We start from the raw sequence: 6,000 nt of genomic DNA on the forward strand, positions 1-6,000 counted from the left end.
CGCTAAACGTCTTAGCCCGCTATTTAAAACATTGTATTTAACAAATATTGTCGAATTATAGATTAACTAGCCTCAAAAGATTCGTCTCGTTAATTTCGACTAAACTGTGCAATTAGTTTTTATTTTCGTCTATATTTAATACTTCATGCATACGTTAAAATATTCGATATGACGGAAAATATGCAAAATTTTCAGGGCAAGTAAACAAGGCCCGACTTTGGACCTGTCCATCCATACCATAGCACGGGACGGGACGACGGCAGGAGGAGTTGTTGGACCAATGGGAAGGCGACGAACTGGGTGGGGCCAGGCACGCGTGGCGTCAGCGTGAGAGCTGGCTGAGGCTGGACCGGAGGCCGGAGGAAGACGCTGCCCTGCCCCACGTGTCGCTGCGCGTGGGCCGGGTCAACTGAGTCAACGGATGCTGCATTTTGCGACTCCGGGAGTGGCCGAGAGGGGGCCACGAACCATAACATCTCTCTCATCATTTTTTATATATAAAATTATTATTATTATTATTATTATTATTATTATTATTATTATTATTATTATTATTATTATTATTATTACTACGGGTTGGGTTTCTTTACAATTCTTTGTCCTGTGGTGGGCAAATGGAACAGTAGGGGATCTTTTTTCTGTATATCATGTGCTAAAACCCTTTTTATTCCTACCTAAAAGACTCGATCGTATCCTCTCAACACTGTCCATATTTCTTAATGGTTTTTGCACGCCCTTAATTGCTGACCATGTTCTGGTCATCTTTTGACTGATAAAACATGTCAGAGTAACTCCTTTTTTCCATTATTTCATTTGGACATAAATTTAACTGGTTACCTTTTATGGTTATATACTGTAGAAGCTCATACAAAATTAGGGATTTATGGTTATATTGTGTCACTAACCCACAATATACACCGGCTAATTTTGAGAAATGAAAGGAAATCCTAAGCGGTGACTATCTATCTATCTGCAGCATTAATTTTGGAAAGTAATTTTACAAAATGAAAGAATAACCCAAGCGTTGATTTTGTTGACTCTTTGTCCATGTGCTCTTAAGAAGTTGTACGTAGTTTAGAGCAAGTATAATAAGCTATTTTTAGCCGACTGCAAGAGTCCATGTAATCAAAAAAGCAGGCCACGTAGGAGAGATATTACAAAGCCGGCGATTCCCATCTCGCTCGCCTCTGGCTCAAGATACGAGAAAAAATTTGATTGTCCCAGCCGTCTCTTAGCCCGCTGCGAGCGCGATGCCGACGCTTCCGTCTCCCGCCATTCCGCTCCCTGGTCCCGTGCTCCACTCGATCATTAAATGCTTGTATTTTTATTATAGGCCTTGTTTAGATGTGAAAAGATTTTGGATTTCGCTACTGTAGCACTTTCGTTTGTTTGTGGTAAAAATTGTCGAATCATGGACTATCTAGGATCAAAGATTCGTCTCGCGATTTACAAATGTGTAATTAGTTTTTATTTTCTTCTATATTTAATGCTTCATGCATGTGTCGAAAGATTCGATGTGACGGGGAATCTTGAAAACATTTTGGTTTTGGGGTGAGCTAAGACTATCTCCAACAATGGTCACCCAAAATACAAGACCTATTTGTCCTTTGGGTAGCGCTACAGGTAAAAGGTTCCATACTTATTTTTAGTCTTCTCCAACAACAAGACCTAAAAGACAACACTCTCTGCAAATGGGTCTCAAGAAGAGAGGATACCCAAATTTGGGTACCAAAAATGGGTCTTCTGTATGGGTACTCTGTTGGAGGCTATAGGTATTGTGTTAGAAACCTATTTTGGGTTTGGGTTCCCAAATAGGTCTTGTATTGGAGATAGCCTAAACAAGGCCATAGTAGACCTCCCAGCCGGCTCACTGTACATGTTGATGTTTAGATTAGCTGTAAGTGATATAGCAACTTCTCTCAACCGGCAGCCCAGCTAAACCATTAGCCTTGCTCTTAGCAAACTAAGCGTAGTTCAGTTGGCTAGATTTATTATGGTACGGAGTATTGGTGTTTTCTTGTATTATTCTAGAATTTAACACAACTACGTTTTTAAATTAATGGTAGGTGACATCATGGATATTTATGGTGGCTCCATTCGTCAATCTCGAGTAGAATGTGTATATTTATGCGTGTACTCCCTTCGTATAGGATTTAGATGTCGTTTTAGACAAGGTTTAGGTCAAACATTGGGAATATAAATTATCAATAACTTTTAAGTTATTGAGTTTGCAAATGTAAAAATTATATAAATAAATTTGTCTTGAAAAATACTTTCATAAAAAATACATATATTATTTTTTTCTTATTTTTTTTATAAAAATAAGAGGTTAAAGTTGTGTTTTGAAGACCATGTCGCTGTCCTAAACGACATCTCTAAATCCTGGGAGTATGTGAGTTGTGCTGGTCGGAGAAAATTTATGCTTGCAAGACAAAATGAGGTGGACTTATATAGTCACAAACATATTTTCAGTCATCGTCCATATTATATATTATCTAGCCATAGCAAATTTGTGGAGAATTGAGAAAGAAACAATGAGAGACCGGAGATGTGAAACAGCCGGCCATTGGGGCTGCCTTGATTAACTAGCTGGTCAATGGCCACCATCAGCTAGTTGACAATGTGCATTATCTAAGACAAGGACCTTTTCAATTTTGACTTGTAGTATGAAAAATCTGCTAGAGTGATAGCTTATTCCTACAAGCTACTCAAATGCTGTCGTAGTGGTCGATAATTAATAAGTACATATATGTAAATGCGATTAACGAATGAACGGTAGCTTGTACATTCTCCATTCTCGCACGTTGACAATTTATCCATATTGATGTTACTAATTGTATGATACCCATTACATGGATATTTCCCTTTCTATCCCTGTGGAGTATATACGAGCCAACCCTTGTACTATTACACTTTATTATTGTATAAAATTAAATTTAGTGTAAGATTTTCTGAGTCTTAACAATAGTTTAAGACTTTCTGTAAATTTAGTGTTGTATAAAAATATGATAATCAAAATGACTAGGTTACATGATTTAAGGAAAATTTATGATCTTCTTTCAAGATAATTAATTGGTCAAGCCCAAATGCATCAACACGGGTGATATGAAAAATAGTCAGGAATTTATAGGAAAAATTTCTTCTATGTGCATGCTAATGGATTGGAGCTTCTCAGCCCCTTCTCTAAAAAAATTATAGCAAAAATATCTTCTAGGTCCGTGCGCCAAACTTTTCAAAGGGCAAAACCTAGCCTACATATCATCTGAAAAGAAAATCTCATTCTTGATGTTTTTATGAGAAAATCGAAACCCTAAGGTTCTTTTGTAGCAGATGCCCCTAAGGACATGGTTCTTTTGTAGTAGATGCCTATAAAAACTATGGCCTAAAATGAATAATACCCTAGGTTTTGAGAAATGATGACCACGAGAAAATCCATAAAAAAATCTTCATTATTAGCAACTAGCGCCAAGAAAAACTTTCCTTTTGCGGTCTTACTGACTTTATTATTGCTTTTTGACCCACACACATTTTTTGTTTCCTGGTAGGTGCCTAGACCCTGGCCCCTTGTGACCCTTCTTCAACCTCAAGACATCTAGATTCAATGGTGTGTGGCCGCCTCCGACCTCTGATTACCGAGAAACCTAGGCACTCATCAGCATGCTCCAACGTCAGGCCATTGTGACCTGCCACTAGGTGGCCTCCTTCGACCTCTACCATCAGGATTCAGAGGCAAGGTGATACCATTGTCATCAATCCCTCTCCTCCTTTTCACCGATCCGATGGTGGAGGCATGGCTTGGATTAATGAAGAAGGTGACAATGATGAAGGAGGAGGCATACTCTCCCCCTCCATTGAGGGGATGATGGCTTAGTGAAACCTAGCCTACACATCATATAAAAAGCGAGATCTGTTATATAAGAAAATCAAAATTGTAAGGAAAATGTTCTTTTAGCGATTTCCGGTGGTGGTGGTGGTGGCGGCGATGGCTTGGATCTAACAGAGGATGTGATGGCAGCGAATTGGAAGAGGCACCCGCTTTCCCCTTCATTGAGGAGATGCCGGCTTAGTGAAAATCATCATACACATTATTCTACATAAAAGCTCATTTACGGAGATCAGTTATATGAGAAAACCAGAACCCTAAGGAAAAGGTTCTTTTGTAGTGGTTGCCCATGAAAGGTATGGCTTAGAAGAACATAATAACACTCTAGGTTCCTAGAAACGACGACAACAAGGAAAAACGATAAAAAAATCTTTATTATTAGAAACCAACACTAAGAAACAAAACAAAATTTGTTTGTCCCTCTATCCATTAGGCAATAAAAACTTTCCTGGTGCAGTATTGCTAGCTTTCTTACTGGTTTTTGACCCACACAAAATTTCTGTTTCCTAGTAAGTGCATACCTAAACCCTGGCCCCTGTGACAGAATGTAATTGACCACATAAGAAGAAGAAGAAGAAGAAGAAGAAGAAGAAGAAGAAGAAGAAGAAGAAAAATCATGTTTGCATTTGTAAGGTGTAAGACCACACAATACATCATACTCATGTTTGAAGCTAATTAAAATAAAACCATGGAAAAAAGGTGATCACCCTGCAGCCAAGGTTGTCTTATGCTTAATAATTTTCAACTAGCTAATAAGAATTCTACAAACTAAGCACCGATATTATTACCTCTGTGTATTCTAGTTGACATGAGTGTACGACCAGAGTTGAGTGGTCATTAAGTTCCAAACTGTGCTTTCATGTCACGTGATGCACGAATGTAATGGATCCATCCAATTAATGAAGTTAAGTTGACAAGTGGGGTACGGTGCGGCAAATTATCTGAAGTAGCTCTAAGCCAGCATCCCTATAGCGAGCTAGTGTAAAAAGGGACTGGAATTAGGCAACAACGGTGGTTTAAGAAAATCATGTATATATCTCAGCTGCAGACAATTGCGAATTGTCCTTCTCCAAGATTAAGCTCCTAACCCTAACAAAGTCCAAGGCTCCAAGCTAAGCACGAGGCAGGAGATAGCGAGATCGACCAAGCAAGTTCAGTGTGCAAGCCAAGACCACTTGCTCCTCTCTCTGTCTCTGTGGGCAGTGTGTGTGTGCAGGACTGCAGGCTAGTTTGTTTTATTGGTTGAAAAGGAATGCCAGGGACATGCATGTATGTATGATAGATTCACAGACAAATACAAGGGCATGAGACACAGAAACGACGACGATGAACGAACCGAGGTCGTCGCGAGGTCGCAGCAAACGACGACTGAATTGAGGTCAATAACAAGAAGCTATAAGCAACCAATCCACGACGGCAGCAGGGAAATAGAGAAGCATATATATAAAGGCGAGCTAGCTAGTGTGCTAAAGTTGAAAGCAACAAGATTCATTGACGGGTCGATCGGGAGGAAAAGGTGATGGACATATGCATGACCACGACGTGTATACGTTGACATGCATGTATGTACGTGGAGAGAGAGAACCTATGACCACTAGCTAGCTTTAGAAGAAGATTAAGGGCCTGCTGGTTGGTACAACTTATATATAAGATATTTGTAGCCAAAATGAACTTGAAACTAGAAGCAAATGAACAATATATACGTCTTTTTGCAGCTTTTTGTATAGCCATGTTTTCTCTCCGAGTTAGACCAGCTTATGTTAACTGATGTGTTTTTCCTTGATTGTGCAGCTTCTCAAGAAAGCTGCAAGAGAAGACCAGGGCAGGCAGGCCAAAATGTCCACCAAAGGTAGGTAGCTTCGATCTGCTGGCGGTAAAAGATAGCGGCGCCCTAGCTTGCACTCTGGAGCGCCTGGACTAGACTGGGACTGGGACTGGGACTGGGACTGGGACTGGTATTAGCTACTTGCTGATTGCAACCTAGCTAGTAGATGTAGATGGCGATGCCGATCGATATACTCCTGCAAGAGGGATGGAGGCAGGTTAAATATCGTTGATCTGATAATTCTGCTCCAAAAAGCCAAAGGGACAGAGACTTGTATGGACCTGCTAGTGTG

The sequence above is a fragment of the Sorghum bicolor genome, chromosome 9, assembly GCF_000003195.3.
Source record: "Sorghum bicolor cultivar BTx623 chromosome 9, Sorghum_bicolor_NCBIv3, whole genome shotgun sequence".
NCBI classification, from domain to species: Eukaryota; Viridiplantae; Streptophyta; class Magnoliopsida; order Poales; family Poaceae; genus Sorghum; species Sorghum bicolor.